General features: G+C 45.8%; 1 protein-coding gene across 1 annotated transcript in view; it reads right to left on the bottom strand.

Annotated features, from left to right (window-relative positions):
• Positions 1-16,052, bottom strand: part of LOC139383385 (fibroblast growth factor receptor 3) — a 206,028-nt gene extending 189,976 nt beyond the window's left edge. Inside the window, 1 exon segment of the mRNA XM_071127909.1 lies at positions 15,424-16,052. The gene's annotated coding sequence lies outside the window, so the exon portion shown is untranslated.
• Between the last annotated feature and the right edge of the window lie 3,871 nt (positions 16,053-19,923).

The raw sequence follows: 19,923 nt of genomic DNA, 5'->3' as shown, positions 1-19,923 counted from the left end.
ATAACAAGCCAGCTGTTCTATCCTGCCGGTACAGCGTATAACCAGACGCCGCTGTTCTATCCTGCCGGTACATCGTATAACAAGCCAGCTGTTCTATCCTGCCGGTACAGCGTATAACCAGCCAGCTGTTCTATCCTGCCGGTACAGCGTATAACCAGACACCGCTGTTCTATCCTGCCGGTACAGTGTATAACCAGACACCGCTGTTCTATCCTGCCGGTACAGCGTATTACCAGACACCGCTGTTCTATCCTGCCGGTACAGTGTATAACCAGACACCGCTGTTCTATCCTGCCGGTACAGCGTATAACCAGACACCGCTGTTCTATCCTGCCGGTACATCGTATAACCCGACGCCTCTGTTCTATCCTGCCGGTACATCGTATAACCAGCCAGCTGTTCTATCCTGCCGGTACATCGTATAACCAGCCAGCTGTTCTATCCTGCCGGTACATCGTATAACAAGCCAGCTGTTCTATCCTGCCGGTACAGCGTATAACCAGACGCTGCTGTTCTATCCTGCCGGTACATCGTATAACAAGCCAGCTGTTCTATCCTGCCGGTACAGCGTATAACCAGCCAGCTGTTCTATCCTGCCGGTACAGCGTATAACCAGACACCGCTGTTCTATCCTGCCGGTACAGCGTATTACCAGACACCGCTGTTCTATCCTGCCGGTACAGCGTATAACCAGCCAGCTGTTCTATCCTGCCGGTACAGCGTATAACCAGACACAGCTGTTCTATCCTGCCGGTACATCGTATAACCAGACACCGCTGTTCTATCCTGCCGGTACAGCGTATAACCAGACGCCGCTGTTCTATCCTGCCGGTACAGCGTATAACCAGACGCCGCTGTTCTATCCTGCCGGTACAACGTATAACAAGCCAGCTGTTCTATCCTGCCGGTACAGCGTATAACCAGACACCGCTGTTCTATCCTGCCGGTACAGCGTATAACCAGCCAGCTGTTCTATCCTGCCGGTACAGCGTATAACCAGCCAGCTGTTCTATCCTGCCGGTACAGCGTATAACCAGACACAGCTGTTCTATCCTGCCGGTACATCGTATAACCAGACACCGCTGTTCTATCCTGCCGGTACATCGTATAACCAGACACCGCTGTTCTATCCTGCCGGTACAGCGTATAACCAGACGCCGCTGTTCTATCCTGCCGGTACAGCGTATAACCAGACGCCGCTGTTCTATCCTGCCGGTACATCGTATAACCAGCCAGCTGTTCTATCCTGCCGGTACATCGTATAACCAGCCAGCTGTTCTATCCTGCCGGTACATCGTATAACAAGCCAGCTGTTCTATCCTGCCGGTACAGCGTATAACCAGACGCCGCTGTTCTATCCTGCCGGTACATCGTATAACAAGCCAGCTGTTCTATCCTGCCGGTACAGCGTATAACCAGCCAGCTGTTCTATCCTGCCGGTACAGCGTATAACCAGACACCGCTGTTCTATCCTGCCGGTACAGCGTATTACCAGACACCGCTGTTCTATCCTGCCGGTACAGCGTATTACCAGACACCGCTGTTCTATCCTGCCGGTACAGCGTATAACCAGACACCGCTGTTCTATCCTGCCGGTACATCGTATAACCAGACACCGCTGTTCTATCCTGCCGGTACAGCGTATAACCAGCCAGCTTTTCTATCCTGCCGGTACAGCGTATAACCCGACGCCTCTGTTCTATCCTGCCGGTACAGCGTATAACCAGACACCGCTGTTCTATCCTGCCGGTACATTGTATAACCAGCCAGCTGTTCGATCCTGCCGGTACATCGTATAACCAGCCAGCTGTTCTATCCTGCCGGTACATCGTATAACAAGCCAGCTGTTCTATCCTGCCGGTACAGCGTATAACCAGACACCGCTGTTCTATCCTGCCGGTACATCGTATAACAAGCCAGCTGTTCTATCCTGCCGGTACAGCGTATAACCAGCCAGCTGTTCTATCCTGCCGGTACATCGTATAACCAGACACCGCTGTTCTATCCTGCCGGTACAGCGTATAACCAGACGCCGCTGTTCTATCCTGCCGGTACAGCGTATAACCAGACGCCGCTGTTCTATCCTGCCGGTACAGCGTATAACCAGACACCGCTGTTCTATCCTGCCGGTACAGCGTATAACCAGCCAGCTGTTCTATCCTGCCGGTACAGCGTATAACCAGCCAGCTGTTCTATCCTGCCGGTACAGCGTATAACCAGACACAGCTGTTCTATCCTGCCGGTACATCGTATAACCAGACACCGCTGTTCTATCCTGCCGGTACAGCGTATAACCAGACACCGCTGTTCTATCCTGCCGGTACATCGTATAACCAGACACCGCTGTTCTATCCTGCCGGTACATCGTATAACCAGACACCGCTGTTCTATCCTGCCGGTACAGCGTATAACCAGCCAGCTGTTCTATCCTGCCGGTACAGCGTATAACCAGCCAGCTGTTCTATCCTGCCGGTACAGCGTATAACCAGACACAGCTGTTCTATCCTGCCGGTACATCGTATAACCAGACACCGCTGTTCTATCCTGCCGGTACAGCGTATAACCAGACGCCGCTGTTCTATCCTGCCAGTACAGCGTATAACCAGCCAGCTGTATGTTGATGTTGTCGTCGTTCAGCCGCGACTCCGTGAAGCATAAGATGTTACAGTTTTTAATGTCCCGTTGGTAGTTTAATCTTACGTGGAACTCGTCGTTTTCATTCTCCGAAGATTGCACGTTTACTAGCAGAATGGAGGGAAGTAGGGGTTTATTAGATAGCCTACGAATTCTCACAAGGCAGCCTGACCTTTGTGCCCTCTTTCTCCGACTCCTCTTCACACAGATCATGGGGATCGGGGATCGTAGGGCTCGTCAGAGTCATGAATGGAAAAAATAATTATTCTAGTCCGTGGTGAGTAATCGCAGTCCTGATGTCCACAAGTCATTTTCGGCGAAAAGAAACAGTTACAAACAACGCAAATAAACTAATTAAAAACACAATCGGCTCGTAAAATGTCTGTCTTCTTCTCCGGCGCCGTCTGTCTGTCTGTCTGTATGTCTGTCTATCTGTGTGTGTGTGTGGCCTCAGCACCATGCTTACTGTTTGTATAAGTCAGAGGAATTGGAATGTTCAAGAGTGCAGAACTACAAGAGCCCAGAAAAGCACACATATACACGTGCGAACTCGCCACACACTCACAACCCTGAAACTTACACTGTTAGCTTAAATATCTATTTAAACAACAGCTTTGGTAGGTACAGACAGACAGACAGACAGACAGACAGACAGACAGACAGACAGACAGCTCTGGGTACAGAGAGGTGTATTGTAGACACTCCAGTGAGAGAGAGGCTGTGTTGTCTTAGCACTCATGTTTTTCTTTCCTCCCTGACCCACTCCTGCCTCAGCACATTCTGCAGCCCTGGCAGGGTTAGGGTAGCTCTACTGTACACACACTGACTACAGCTCTGGGTACAGAGAGGTGTATTGTAGACACACTCCAGTGAGAGAGAGGATGTGTTGTCTGCAGCCCTGGCATGGTTAGGGTAGCTCTAGTATACTGCCCTACAAAAAGGATAAACACAATGTTGTTTTTTGTAATGCAAAATCTGACTTCAAAGTCTTTTTCTGTCTAGACAGACATGTATTTCTGATCAACTGGCTTGTTCTTGTATCAAGAAACTAAATACCACATTAATCAGATAATATAACTGCCCATTTTAACAGTTGAAAGATTTTTTTACCAAATTCGTAGATTGTGTGTTTTGCATTAATACGGCTCAAGTATACTGTCGCCTTGTAGCCCTCTAGTTTCTAGCCCTCTAGCCATAAGGTCCTCTATCCCTGTAGTCCTGTAGCTTCTAGCCCTGTAGCTTCTAGCCCTGTAGCCCTGTAGCATCTAGCCCTGTAGCCCTGTAGCTTCTAGCCCTGTAGCCCTGTAGCTTCTAGCCCTGTAATCCTGTAGCTTCTAGCCCTGTAGCCCTGTAGCTTCTAGCCCTGTAGCCCTCTAGCCCTGTAGCCCTCTAGTCCTGTAGCCCTCTAGTCCTGTAGCCCTCTAGCCCTGTAGCCCTCTAGCCCTGTAGCCCTCTAGTCCTGCAGCCCTCTAGCCCTATAGCCCTCTAGTCCTGCAGCCCTCTAGCCCTGTAGCCCTGTAACCCTCTAGCCTTGTAACCTCTAGCCCTCTAGCCCTGTAGCCCTCTAGCCCTGCAGCCCTGTAGCCCTGTAGCCCTGTAGCCCTCTAGCCCTGTAACCTCTAGCCCTGTAACCTCTAGCCCTGTAGCCCTGTAACCTCTAGCCCTGTAACCTCTAGCCCTGTAGCCCTCTAGCCCTCTAGCCCTGTAACCTCTAGCCCTCTAGCCCTGTAGCCCTCTAGCCCTATAGCCCTGTAACCTCTAGCCCTCTAGCCCTGTAGCCCTCTAGCCCTGTAGCCCTGTAACCTCTAGCCCTCTAGCCCTGTAGCACTGTAACCTCTAGCCCTATATCCCTGTAACCTCTAGTCCTCTAGCCCTGTAGCCCTCTAGCCCTCTAGCCCTGTAACCTCTAGCCCTCTAGCCCTGTAGCCCTCTAGCCCTATAGCCCTGTAACCTCTAGCCCTGTAGCCCTGTAACCTCTAGCCCTGTAACCTCTAGCCCTGTAACCTCTAGCCCTGTAGCCCTGTTATCTCTAGCCCTGTAACCTCTAGCCCTGTAGCCCTCTAGCCCTGTAACCTCTAGCCCTGTAACCTCTAGCCCTGTAGCCCTGTAACCTATAGCCCTGTAACCTCTAGCCCTGTAACCTCTAGCCCTGTAGCCCTGTAACCTCTAGCCCTGTAACCTCTAGCCCTGTAGCCCTCTAGCCCTCTAGCCCTGTAACCTCTAGCCCTCTAGCCCTGTAGCCCTCTAGCCCTATAGCCCTGTAACCTCTAGCCCTCTAGCCCTGTAGCCCTCTAGCCCTGTAGCCCTGTAACCTCTAGCCCTCTAGCCCTGTAGCACTGTAACCTCTAGCCCTATATCCCTGTAACCTCTAGTCCTCTAGCCCTGTAGCCCTCTAGCCCTCTAGCCCTGTAACCTCTAGCCCTCTAGCCCTGTAGCCCTCTAGCCCTATAGCCCTGTAACCTCTAGCCCTGTAGCCCTGTAACCTCTAGCCCTGTAACCTCTAGCCCTGTAACCTCTAGCCCTGTAGCCCTGTTATCTCTAGCCCTGTAACCTCTAGCCCTGTAGCCCTCTAGCCCTGTAACCTCTAGCCCTGTAACCTCTAGCCCTGTAGCCCTGTAACCTATAGCCCTGTAACCTCTAGCCCTGTAACCTCTAGCCCTGTAGCCCTGTAACCTCTAGCCCTGTAGCCCTGTAACCTCTAGCCCTGTAACCTCTAGCCCTGTAACCTCTAGCCCTGTAGCCCTGTTATCTCTAGCCCTGTAACCTCTAGCCCTGTAGCCCTCTAGCCCTGTAACCTCTAGCCCTGTAACCTCTAGCCCTGTAGCCCTGTAACCTATAGCCCTGTAACCTCTAGCCCTGTAACCTCTAGCCCTGTAGCCCTGTAACCTCTAGCCCTGTAGCCCTGTAACCTCTAGCCCTGTAGCCCTGTAACCTCTAGCCCTGTAACCTCTAGCCCTGTAGCCCTGTAGCCCTGTAGCCCTGTAACCTCTAGCCCTGTAGCCCTGTAACCTCTAGCCCTGCAGCCCTGTAACCTCTAGTCCTGTAACCCTCTAGTCCTGTAACCTCTAGCCCTGTAGCCCTGTAACCTCTAGCCCTGCAGCCCTGTAACCTCTAGTCCTGTAACCCTCTAGTCCTGTAACCTCTAGCCCTGTAGGATGAAAACGGGTTGCATCTTAAATGGCACCCTACTCCCTATAGTGTACTCCCTCCCTCCTTCCCTCCCTCCCTCCCTCTCTTCTATTCTCATTCTCTTTCTCCCTCCCTCCCTCCCTCCCTCAGCTAGCTGCACATTACATCACTCTCAGTTAGGAGGGGAATGTTTGTCTGTGGCTTAAATTTAGGAAAAGTAATAAACTGATAGAGAGAGAGAGAGAGAGAGAGAGAGAGAGAGAGAGAGAGAGAGAGAGAGAGAGAGAGAGAGAGAGAGAGAGAGAGAGAGAGAGAGAGAGAGAGAGAGAGAGAGAGAGAGAGAGAGAGAGAGAGAGAGAGAGAGAGAGAGAGAGAGAGAGAGAGTGAGAGAGACAGAGAGAGAGAGAGAGAGAGAGAGAGAGAGACAGTAGAGTGAGAGACAGTAGAGAGAGAGAGAGAGAGTAGAGAGAGAGAGAGACAGTAGAGTGCGAGAGACAGAAGAGAGAGAAACAGTAGAGAGTGAGAGAGAGAAACTGTAGTGGGACAGATAGAGAGAAGCAGTATGACTGGGACAGACAGAGAGAAACAGTATGACTGAGAGAAGCAGTATGACTGACAGACAGGGAGAAGCAGTATGATTGAGAGAAGCAGTATGACAGACAGACAGAGAGAAGCAGTATGACTGAGAGAAGCAGTATGACTGGGAGAAGCAGTGTGACTGGGACAGACATAGAGAAGCAGTATGACTGAGAGAAGCAGTATGACTGAGAGAAGCAGTATGACTGACAGACAGAGAGAAGCAGTATGACTGGGACAGACAGAGAGAAACAGTATGACTGAGAGAAGCAGTATGACTGACAGACAGGGAGAAGCAGTATGATTGAGAGAAGCAGTATGACAGACAGACAGAGAGAAGCAGTATGACTGAGAGAAGCAGTATGACTGGGAGAAGCAGTGTGACTGGGACAGACATAGAGAAGCACTATGACTGAGAGAAGCAGTATGACTGAGAGAAGCAGTATGACAGACAGACAGAGAGAAGCAGTATGACTGGGACAGACAGAGAGAAGCAGTATGACTGGGACAGATAGAGAGAAGCAGTATGACTGAGACAGACAGAGAGAAGCAGTATGACTGGGACAGACAGAGAGAAGCAGTATGACTGAGACAGACAGAGAGAAGCAGTATGACTGGGAGAAGCAGTATGACTGAGACAGACAGAGAGAAGCAGTATGACTGAGAGAAGCAGATTGACTGAGACACACAGAGAGAAGCAGTATGACTGAGAGAAGCAGTATGACTGGGACAGACAGAGAGAAGCAGTATGACTGGGACGGACAGAGAGAAGCAGTATGACTGGGACAGACAGACAGACGCAGTATGACTGGGACAGACAGAGAGAAGCAGTATGACTGGGACTGACAGAGTGAAGCAGTATGACTGAGACAGACAGAGAGAAGCAGTATGACTGGGACAGACAGAGAGAAGCAGTATGACTGGGACAGATAGAGAGAAGCAGTATGACTGAGACAGACAGAGAGAAGCAGTATGACTGGGACAGACAGAGAGAAGCAGTATGACTGGGACAGATAGAGAGAAGCAGTATGACTGAGACAGACATAGAGAAGCAGTATGACTGGGAGAAGCAGTATGACTGAGACAGACAGAGAGAAGCAGTATGACTGAGAGAAGCAGATTGACTGAGACACACAGAGAGAAGCAGTATGACTGAGAGAAGCAGTATGACTGGGACAGACAGAGAGAAGCAGTATGACTGGGACGGACAGAGAGAAGCAGTATGACTGGGACAGACAGAGAGACGCAGTATGACTGGGACAGACAGAGAGAAGCAGTATGACTGGGACTGGCAGAGAGAAGCAGTATGACTGAGACAGACAGAGAGAAGCAGAATGACTGGGACAGACAGAGAGAAGCAGTATGACTGGGACAGATAGAGAGAAGCAGTATGACTGAGACAGACAGAGAGAAACAGTATGACTGGGAGAAGCAGTATGACTGAGACAAACAGAGAGAAGCAGTATGACTGAGAGAAGCAGATTGACTGAGACACACAGAGAGAAACAGTATGACTGAGAGAAGCAGTATGACTGGGACAGACAGAGAGAAGCAGTATGACTGGGACGGACAGAGAGAAGCAGTATGACTGGGACAGACAGAGAGACGCAGTATGACTGGGACAGACAGAGAGAAGCAGTATGACTGGGACTGACAGAGAGAATCAGTATGACTGAGAGAAGCAGTATGACAGACAGACAGAGAGAAGCAGTACGACTGGGACAGACAGAGAGAAGCAGTATGACTGAGAGAAGCAGTATGACAGACAGACAGAGAGAATCAGTATGACTGGGACAGACAGAGAGAAGCAGTATGACTGAGAGAAGCAGTATGACAGACAGACAGAGAGAAGCAGTATGACTGGGACAGACAGAGAGAAGAAGTATGACTGGGACAGACAGAGAGAAGCAGTATGACTGAGAGAAGCAGTATGACAGACAGACAAAGAGAAGCAGTATGACTGAGACAGACAGAGAGAAGCAGTATGACTGAGAAGCAGTATGACAGACAGACAGAGAGAAGCAGTATGACTGGGAGAGGCAGAGAGAAGCAGTATGACTGAGAAGCAGTATGACAGACAAACAGAGAGAAGCAGTATGACTGGGACAGACAGAGAGAATCAGTATGACTGAGAAAAGCAGTATGACTGACAGACAGAGAGAAGCAGTATGACTGAGACAGACAGAGAGAAGCAGTTTGACTGGGACAGACTGAGAGAAACAGTATGACTGAGAGAAGCAGTATGACTGACAAACAGAGAGAAGCAGTATGACTGAGACAGACAGAGAGAAGCAGTATGACTGGGACAGACAGAGAGAAGCAGTACGACTGGGACAGATAGAGAGAAGCAGTATGACTGGGAGAAGCAGTATGACTGAGACAGACAGAGAGAAGCAGTATGACTGGGAGAAGCAGTATGACTGAGACAGACAGAGAGAAGCAGTATGACTGAGAGAAGCAGTATGACTGGGAAAAGCAGTATGACTGAGAGAAGCAGATAGACTGAGACAGACAGAGAGAAGCAGTATGACTGACAGACAGAGAGAAGCAGTATGACTGGGACAGACAGAGAGAAGCAGTGTGACTGGGAGAAGCAGTATGACAGACAGACAGGGAAAAGCAGTATGACTGAGACAGACAGAGAGAAGCAGTATGACTGGGACAGACAGAGAGAAGCAGTATGACTAAGAGAAGCAGTATGACTAAGAGAAGCAGTATGACTGGGACAGATAGAGAGAAGCAGTATGACTAAGAGAAGCAGTATGACTGGGACAGACAGAGACAAGCAGTATGACTGAGAGAAGCAGTATGACTGAGACAGACAAACAGGCTGCAGGTCCAGTCTCCTCTCTCCCCTGATGTCGACCCACAATAGACCGACTGGTCAGTGATCAGATTAACTATTGTCGAACCACTATAGACCGACTGGTCAGTGATGAGATTAACTACTGTCGAACCACTAAAGACGGACTGGTCAGTGATCAGATTAACTACTGCTGAACCACTATAGACCGACTGGTCAGTGATCAGCTTAACTACTGTCGAACCACTATAGACCGACTGGTCAGTGATCAGATTAACTACTGTCGAACCACTATAGACAGACTGGTCAGTGATCAGATTAACTACTGTCGAACCACTATAGACAGACTGGTCAGTGATCAGATGAACTACTGTCGAACCACTATAGACCGACTGGTCAGTGATCAGATTAACTACTGTCGAACCACTATAGACAGACTGGTCAGTGATCAGATTAACTACTGTCGAACCACTATAGACCGACTGGTCAGTGATCAGATGAACTACTGTCGAACCACTATAGACAGACTGGTCAGTGATCAGATGAACTACTGTCGAACCACTATAGACCGACTAGTCAGTGATCAGATTAACTACTGTCGAACCACTATAGACAGACTGGTCAGTGATCAGATTAACTACTGTCGAACCACTAAAGACATACTGTCGAACCACTATAGACCGACTGGTCAGTGATCAGATGAACTACTGTCGAACCACTATAGACCGACTGGTCAGTGATCAGATTAACTACTGTCGAACCACTATAGACCGACTGGTCAGTGATGAGATTAACTACTGTCGAACCACTATAGACAGACTGGTCAGTGATCAGATTAAATACTGTCGAACCACTATAGACAGACTGGTCAGTGATCAGATTAACTACTGTCGAACCACTATAGACAGACTGGTCAGTGATCAGATTAACTACTGTCGAACCACTAAAGACATACTGTCGAACCACTATAGACCGACTGGTCAGTGATCAGATTAACTACTGTCGAACCACTATAGACCGACTGGTCAGTGATGAGATTAACTACTGTCGAACCACTATAGACAGACTGGTCAGTGATCAGATTAACTACTGTCGAACCACTATAGACAGACTGGTCAGTGATCAGATTAACTACTGTCGAACCACTATAGACAGACTGGTCAGTGATCAGATTAACTACTGTCGAACCGCTATAGACAGACTGGTCAGTGATCAGATGAACTACTGTTGAACCACTATAGACCGACTGGTCAGTGATCAGATGAACTATGATTGATACATAACCAGCTCAGCTCGGATCATTAGTGAGTTTGTGTTGCCTTCTCCAGTACTGAAACCTCATGGTTGGCCCTTACTCTCTCCTCTAAAGGTCCTCTCCTCGCTCGTAGTTGTTCATATATTTTCCATGACATTTAGCTACATTTTACCACTAAATAATTTCTAATAATAATTCCTATAATGAATTATGGTAACTTAATTCTGCAAGTGTTTTATATTCTAATAGCTGAAGGTCTGTTAGATCTTTGAATGTTATAAGCATTGTTCACATTCTTGTCACTCCTCTTGAAAAGATAATCAGGTCAGTAATAATAAACAGGCTGGATGAGCCAACAGGTCAGTAATATTAAACAGGCTGGATGAGCCAACAGGTCAGTAATAATAAACAGGTCAGTAATAATAAACAGGCTGGATGAGCCAACAGGTCAGTAATAATAAACAGGCTGGACGAGCCAACAGGTCAGTAATAATACACAGGCTGGATGAGCCAACAGGTCAGTAATAATAAACAGGCTGGATGAGCCAACAGGTCAGTAATAATAAACAGGCTGGATGAGCCAACAGGTCAGTAATAATAAACAGGCTGGATGAGCCAACAGGTCAGTAATAATCAAGGGCAGTAATAATAAACAGGCTGGACAAGCCAACAGGTCAGTAATAATAATAAACAGGCTGGATGAGCCAACAGGTCAATAATAATAAACAGGCTGGATGAGTCAACAGGTCAGTAATAATAAACAGGCTGGATGAGCCGACAGGTCAGTAATAATAAACAGGCTGGACGAGCCAACAGGTCAGTAATAATAAACAGGCTGGATGAGCCAACAGGTCAGTAATAATCAAGGTCAGTAATAATAAACAGGCTGGACAAGCCAACAGGTCAGTAATAATAATAAACAGGCTGGATGAGCCGACAGGTCAGTAATAATAAACAGGCTGGATGAGCCAAAAGGTCAGCAATAATAAACAGGTCAGTAATAATAAACAGGTCAGTAATAATAAACAGGTCAGTAATAATAAACAGGCTGGATGAGCCAACACGTCAGTAATAATAAACAGGGTGGATGAGCCAAAAGGTCAGTAATAATAAACAGGTCAGTAATAATAAACAGGTCAGTAATAATAAACAGGCTGGACGAGCCAACAGGTCAGTAATAATAAACAGGCTGGATGAGCCGACAGGTCAGTAATAATAAACAGGCTGGATGAGCCGACAGGTCAGTAATAATAAACAGGCTGGATGAGCCAAAAGGTGAGTAATAATAAACAGGTCAGTAATAATAACAGGTCAGTAATAATAAACAGGCTGGATGAGCCAACAGGTCAGTAATAATAAACAGGCTGGATGAGCCAACAGGTCAGTAATAATAAACAGGCTGGACGAGCCAACAGGTCAGTAATAATAAACAGGCTGGATGAGCCAACAGGTCAGTAATAATAAATAGGCTGTATGGGTCAGTAATAAAAACAGGTCAGTAATAAAATGAGATACCACCTGGAGCTTCTCCCCTGACACATAGACATCTGGTTCAGTAGCATCTGTTGCCCCCTTTGTAAAGAGCATGCAAACAGTTTTTTTCACATTGAGATGCAAACACGAGTCACTGAGCCACTTTGTAACCTGGACCATTACAGTAGTGAGTTCTTGTGCAGCTTGTAGTTTGCTCTTTGCATGCACATATATCACTGTATCATCTGCATACATTTGAACTTCAGACCCAGTACAGACAGAAGGCAGATCATTAATGTACAGGCTGAACAGGAGGGGCCCCAGTATTGACCCTTGGGGCACTCCCACATCATAGCTACGAGTGGGCGACAGCTCATTGCTCACTCTGACACACTGAGTTCTGCCTTCAAGGTATGATTTCATCCATCTCAAGGCATCGGGGGAAAGTTGAACTTGGACAATTTTGTGATGAGGATATCATGGTTAACAGTACCAAAAGCCTTCCTTAGGTCCAGAAACACAGCCCCAACAACAACTTTGTCCATCTTGGACTTCACATTGTCCAGAAGAAAGCAGTTGGCCGTTTCTGTGGAGTGTTTCGCTCTGAAGCCAAGCTGCATGGAGTGTAATGTGGAGGGGCTGTTGTTGAGGTGGGCAATCAGTTGTTCTGCTACACACTTTTCAACTACCTTTGACACCACAAGTAGAATACTAATGGGCCTGTAGTTACTCACGTCAGCAGGGTCGCCTGATTTATAGATGGACGTTATTATGGCCGACTTCCAGACCCTTGGAAACACCCCCAGACCAATAGATGTGTTGGTGTCCTTAGTAATGAGGCCAATGAGTGACTCTTTGTAGTTTTTAAGAAAGGTAGAGTCCAGCCCAAACACATCTTTGGCTTTAGAGTTCTTTAGTGAGTTAATCACCTTGTTCACCTTTGACTCAGAAACCTCCCTTATGATGAAGACAGGTTGAGCATCATTCACTAGCACTGAGCCCAACAAACCAGTGGAGGGGTTCTGTGTCAGTACCCTGACAGAGTCAATAAAGTAGTAATTGAAGGCTATTGCTATTTCGACTGCATCCAGTGTTAGATTGTCATTCACCATGATTTCTAGTCTTTTTGCAGTGTTACTATGGTCTTTCCCTGTTAACTTTTTTAGATTCTCCCAGATCAGTTTAGAATTTCCCTTTGCTTCACCAATTATGTTAATAAAAATGTTTGCCTTGGCCTGTCTGATTTCTTTCATCACCTTATTTATCAACATGGTAAACCTACGTCTGTCATGCTCCAATTTGGATCTTAGGGCTATTTTTAGAGCATAATCTCGTTCTTTCATCAATTTCCAGATTTCTCCATTTAGCCAAGGAAGAGGGCTCTTCTGGCCAGGTTTGGATTTGATTTTCTTTAGGAAGCCATTTATTGTAGTCTGGATTGTGGATAGAAAAACCTGACTATCAGCTTCCACGTCTGTATAGGACAAGAGATCATTCCAGTTAATTCCCTTAATTGCTTTTTCAAAATAGTTTAATTCACTCTTAGGTATTCTGAGTTGATCCGGCTTTCTAACAGTAGAGAGGTTAAACCTGCTCTTAGACAGCTTTCTGGCTATAAGTGTCAGATTATGATCAGATAGCCCAGTACCCATATTGAATGATTTAGTCACTCTCTCTGGTTTATTACTGAACACCAAATCAATCTGTGTTTTAGAGCAACAAGTCACCCTGGTTGGCCCTTTAACTAGCTGTGTAAGGTCAAAGGTATTAGTGATCCGTTTGAGGGTTTTCCTACAACACTTGTCTTCATAATTAATGTTACAATCTCCCATTAAGATGACCTCTTTCCCAAAATCACATTCCCTAAGCATCTTTCTTTGATTTCATTATTAATTAGTCGTTGGCTCTCACTAAAAAGATAGGCCCACAAACGTTAGGCTTGTAAAATTAACAATGGTATTACATTTAGTCCAATGAATGAATAAAAAGGCCTAGGAGTAGGAGACTATTCGGTTATGCAGCCCTCCCGCACTTCTCTGATTCAGGTTAAATGAGGAAGACACATTTCAGTTGAATGCATTCAGTTCTACAACTGACCAGGTATCCCACATTTCCTTTCCCTAATTGTTCCATTTGGACGTGTAGCCCAAATATCCACTACAGCTCTCAGACTGACTGGGGAGAGGGGTCTCATGTAGAGGATGATGTGCTGTACACCATGGCCTACAGCAACCTAATATCTGTGAAGATGGGAGATGAACACGGCTGAAGACAGTAGCTTAGTAGCATTGTACAGAGAGGTTGGTGAAGCAGCATTGTAGAGCAGTCGGGTGAAGGAAGGGTAGTTTTGCCCTGTGTGAAACGCCACATTCACCAGAGAACAGAGGTTGCAATTATTTTACTTTATAGATACTAAAATACTCATTTTAGAGTGTAGATGTACACAACCGTAATTAACTGAATATTTACTCAGGCTATTTATAACAAAAACATTGTTTCCGAACCTTGACAAAATATGACTTGTATTTGGCCTATTGATCATGATGAACCAAATCCAAACTGCAATAGATCACTTTTGTTATCAGGGGTAGGCCATCATTGTAAATAGGAATTTGTTCTTAACTGACTTGCCTAGTTAAATAAAAGTTGAATATATAAATATATAAATAAAAATCACGGTCTGTAGCAGCCTGTTCAGTTCTGTAACAGTCAACTATAACTATCAGATAGAAGCGTGGGTGGGTCTCCGAGGGTTCCAACACAGTATTATTAAAGTACATTTATGCTTGATCAAGTTCGTGCTTGGTGAATCCTTATGGAGGGTGTGACGCAATTGCGGAGCCTCTGGAGGCATGCAGAGGCCAAATTGAGTTTGGTACCGCTTTACCCCGTGCCTCCCAAATTGTATAACAATGCTATGGGTTCTGCATAACTCCTTATAGCTCTGCATCATTGGTTGAAGGTAAGTAGTGCGGGAGGTCCTACATAAACACCAATTCACTTCCTTGACAACTTCCTTCACAACAGCTCTGCTCAGCAAAGAGAGAAGTATACATGGCCTGAGTCCTGCGGGGGCCGTATCGCAGTAAATGGTGCACGGCCACCAGATTGACCATGTGCGGCCTTTTAGTCTACGGCACGGTAGTTTATCGTGGTCCCCATAGCGCACCTGTGCGTCCAGAGGAGACAGCGGTGAACACTGACAGACAGACCCGCTCTCTGCAGCACCTGTCCGGGGGCCGGGCCACGGGGGACCGGGAACAAAAGAGCTCTGATAGCAGGAAGCTCATCCTGAGACGCTCAGCTCTCTCTCTATACGCTCACATACCCGGTTTAAATTATGGTATGGATGCCGACGGTAACAACAGTCCAACTGGTTTTTAGTCAACCAACCTGTCTGTCTAACTCTCGAAGGCTATAATCAAGGAAGTGCCTGTCGCATTAATTCGGCTCCAATATTCACCCAACTTTCTCTCTTATATCGTAACAACAATATAATTATAACAATAATAATAATAGTAATAGTAATCAAATCATATGCAATTGGTCTTACCCAAGGAGTGTGATCCTTTCTGTGTAATTCCGTTTTGACAGCGATCCTTTATAAGAGTTAATTATCACCATAAAAATAAACAAAACTGTTCCTCAAAACTGCTCCAAAAACACTCTATATATGTACATCCGCCTAGAAGTGTCGTAGTTGTAATATTATGCAGTTCTAAAATCAAATCCCAACAAGCAGCCTGCCTGAGCGCCTCTTCCACCCGGGCAGAGAGATATCCCCCCGAAACGATCTCTTCAGTCTTCAAGTCTAAATCCTTTTGCAACCGCGTCGTGTTCAGCTGTTGTATCCAGTGAGTGACTATATAATCCACATTATTTAATCATCTCTCATCTCTCTCTCTCTGGTCAGTTCCGTAAGGACCAGGTCGGGACCGGGAGAGAAGGATCAGCTCGTTCCGCTCTGCTCCACAGTGTTAATGTCTGCTGCCTCCAGACTCTGGACTGGAACTGCTGTCTGGTTGTTGGTGAAGTACAGCTCGAGTCCCACGCGGCGCTGCGCAGTGTACCTGATTCTACTGACTGACTGACGCGGGAGATAAAAGCAGCCTCTGCTTCGAGATGTCTTTCTCTCTGTGGCGATGTGCAAGAGCTTCTGGTGTCGCCTGCCAGTACGCTCGAGGCTTTCAGCAGATCAGCAAGTCGGGAATGTTCTGGGGGAGAGTTGGAGACGAGGAGGAAGGCGCCTCCCACCATCTCTTCTAGAATACAATCAATGGTCGTTATTGGATTGTCTGTCCAGGCAGATAATCTACACTCACTCGACACACACTAGGTGCTCTTACAGCACAGGAGGCTGCTGAGGGAAGGATGGCTTATAATAATGGCCGGAACAACGCAAACGGAATGGCATCAAACACCTGGAAACTATGTATTTGATGTATTTGAAACCATTCCACCTATTCTGCTTCACTCATTACCATGAGCCCGTTCTCCCCCCAAAAAAGGTGCCACCAACCTCATGTCTTATCGACTACAACACTGAAACTAAGAAATATAGAATAATATAGACTCTTTAAGATTTATCGTTTTAGATATATGTCTGGGGAGAGGCTTGCTAAAACTTCCAATCCAATGTTGTTACACTCAAAAGAGATATGGAGAGCAGTACATGTAAATCATGTGGAATATTGCATCTAAAACAAAGGTACTCATCACTGTGGCAATATCCTGGATAATAAAAATATATGTACAGGAGGTAATGGCTAATAAAAGGAGTTCACACTGTAGGTAATACAATGAAGCTATTCACTATAGGTCATCAATACAATTAATCTATTCACTATAAGTCATTTATACAAATAATCTATTCACTATAGGTAATCTACAAAGAAGCTATTCACTATAGGTCATCTACGTAGTCCTACTGAAACATTGATAAGAGGTACTGGGCCTACTGAAACATTGATACGAGGTAGTAGTCCAACTGAAACATTGATAAGAGGTAGTAGGTCTACTGAAACATTGATACGAGGTAGTAGTCCAACTGAAACATTGATAAGAGGTAGTAGGTCTACTGAAACATTGATAAGAGGTAGTAGGACCTACTGAAACATTGATAAGAGGTACTGGGTCTACTGAAACATTGATAAGAGGTAGTAGGTCTACTGAAACATTGATAAGAGGTAGTAGGACCTACTGAAACATTGATAAGAGGTACTGGGTCTACTGAAACATTGATAAGAGGTAGTAGGTCTACTGATACATTGATAAGAGGTAGTAGTCCTACTGAAACATTGATAAGAGTTAGTAGGTCTACTGAAACATTGATAAGGTAATAGATCTACAGAAACATTGATAAGATGTTGTAGTGTGTTGTCTGAAACAATGATAACAGAGTAGGTCTACTGAAACACTGGGAGCTTAATGTGCCAGTGACTTTCTGTTGTTTGTGATGAAAATGTAATTGATAACATTCTGAAAGAGATTATTTTGAACACATTTTAAAACTGCAATCAACTAATGTCATCAACTCGACTAATTAATTTACAGTTTTAACAATCACTTTGGTACTAATTTCATAACCCTGTGGTCATTTTTCAAAACTCTAGATACAAAACTCAAAACGGTCATCACAGGCTGTCCAATGTTCAAAACATTGCATTGTGCATTCATATCCTTAAAGAAATCTTGCACTTGCAGAATCATTGGTTCAAATAACTTATTTATCATGAAATACCATAGGAACATTCATTTAGATCATCCACACACAAGATACCGATAGTTTCGCTGTGTAGTTGTTCGTACAATCATTAAATATTGTAGTACAAAATATGTGATACATGTTTCATTAAGCTACTACACGTAAATACATCACTGTAAAATAACTAGTAGAGAGAATAGTACAGACACCATGGAATCCTTGAACAAAATATTACATTTATTGATGAAATACAATAAAATCGCAACATAGGTTTCTTTGAATCAAAGCAGAAATAATTAGCTACAAAAAAAGAAAAAACAGTTAGAGGTCAACTGCAATGTTCCTCATCTGGCTTACTGTAAAATATCACTGCAGTGTTCCTCACCTGGCTTACTGTAAAACATCACTGCAGTGTGCCTCTCCTGGCTTACTGTAAAACATCACTGCAGTGTTTCTCACCTGGCTTACTGTAAAACATCAATGCAGTGTTCCTCACCTGGCTTACTGTAAAACATCACTGCAGTGTTCCTTACCTGGCTTACTGTAAAACATCACTGCAGTGTTCCTCACCTGGCTTACTGTAAAACATCACTGCAGTGTTCCTCACCTGGCTTACTGTAAAACATCACTGCAGTGTTCCTCACCTGGTTTACTGTAAAACATCACTGCAGTGTTCCTCACCTGGCTTACTGTAAAACATCACTGCAGTGTTCCTCACCTGGAGTAATGTAAAACATCACTGCAGTGTTCCTCTCCTGGCTTTCTGTAAAACATCACTGCAGTGTTCCTCTCCTGGCTTACTGTAAAACATCACTGCAGTGTTCTTCTCCTGGCTTACTGTAAAACATCACTGCAGTGTTCCCCACCTGGCTTACCTTTAAAACATCACTGCAGTGTTCCTCACCTGGCTTACTGTAAAACATCACTGCAGTGTTCCTCACCTGGCGTAATGTAAAACATCACTGCAGTGTTCCTCACCTGGCTTACTGTAAAACATCACTGCAGTGTTCCTCACCTGGCTTACTGTAAAACATCACTGCAGTGTTCCTCACCTGGCTTACTGTAAAACATCACTGCAGTGTTCCTCTCCTGGCTTACTGTAAAACATCACTGCAGTGTTCCTCTCCTGGCTTACTGTAAAACATCACTGCAGTGTTCCTCACCTGGCTTACTGTAAAACATCACTGCAGTGTTCCTCACCTGGCTTACCTTTAAAACATCACTGCAGTGTTCCTCTCCTGGCTTACTGTAAAACATCACTGCAGTGTTCCTCACCTGGCTTACTGTAAAACATCACTGCAGTGTTCCTCACCTGGCGTAATGTAAAACATCACTGCAGTGTTCCTCTCCTGGCTTTCTGTAAAACATCACTGCAGTGTTCCTCTCCTGGCTTACTGTAAAACATCACTGCAGTGTTCTTCTCCTGGCTTACTGTAAAACATCACTGCAGTGTTCCCCACCTGGCTTACTGTAAAACATCACTGCAGTGTTCCTCACCTGGCTTACTGTAAAACATCACCGCAGTGTTCCTCACCTGGCTTACTGTAAAACATCACTGCAATGTTCCTCATCTGGCTTACTGTAAAATATCCCTGCAGTGTTCCTCTCATGGCTTACTGTAAAACATTACTGTAGCGTTCCTCTCCTGGCTTACTGTAAAACATCACTGCAGTGTTCCTCACCTGGCTTACTGTAAAACATCACTGCAGTGTTCCTCTCCTGGCTTACTGTAAAACATCACTGCAGTGTTCCCCACCTGGCTTACTGTAAAACATCACTGCAGTGTTCCTCTCCTGGCTTACTGTAAAACATCACTGCAGTGTTCCTCACCTGGCTTACTGTAAAACATCACTGCAGTGTTCCTCACCTGGCTTACTGTAAAACATCACTGCGGTGTTCCTCACTTGGCTTACTGTAAAAAGCTAAACAAAAGATTGATTACCATACTTCTATATTTCCATCAACCCTGTCTTGTGAATTTGGCCACAGGTTCTCATCCACATCACAATGGATGTTTTCATTAGCCAAACATCTTGGGAAGAATCTTCGGGCGAATCCAGACCTGACACCGGTCTGCCGTTGCATGTGTCATCCATGGCCTGTAGAAGGGTGGCTTGTTCGTGAGGGCGCCTATCATACACCTTACACCTCCACGTGGAGAAAAATTCTTCAATCGGGTTAAGGAAAGTAGAGTATGGGGGTAAGTACAGGGTGGTAAATTGTGGATGGGCCTGAAACCATGCTTGCACCATTTGAGCATGGTAGAACCTGACATTATCCCACACAGTGACATAGGTCACACCATCAGCTCTACAGACCTGATTTAGCTTATCAAGGAAGGTAACATTC

The sequence above is a fragment of the Oncorhynchus clarkii genome, chromosome 25, assembly GCF_045791955.1.
Source record: "Oncorhynchus clarkii lewisi isolate Uvic-CL-2024 chromosome 25, UVic_Ocla_1.0, whole genome shotgun sequence".
Lineage (NCBI taxonomy): Eukaryota > Metazoa > Chordata > Actinopteri > Salmoniformes > Salmonidae > Oncorhynchus > Oncorhynchus clarkii.
The sequence above is the reverse complement of the archived record's forward strand: the minus strand, read 5'-3'. Positions and strand labels throughout refer to the sequence as shown.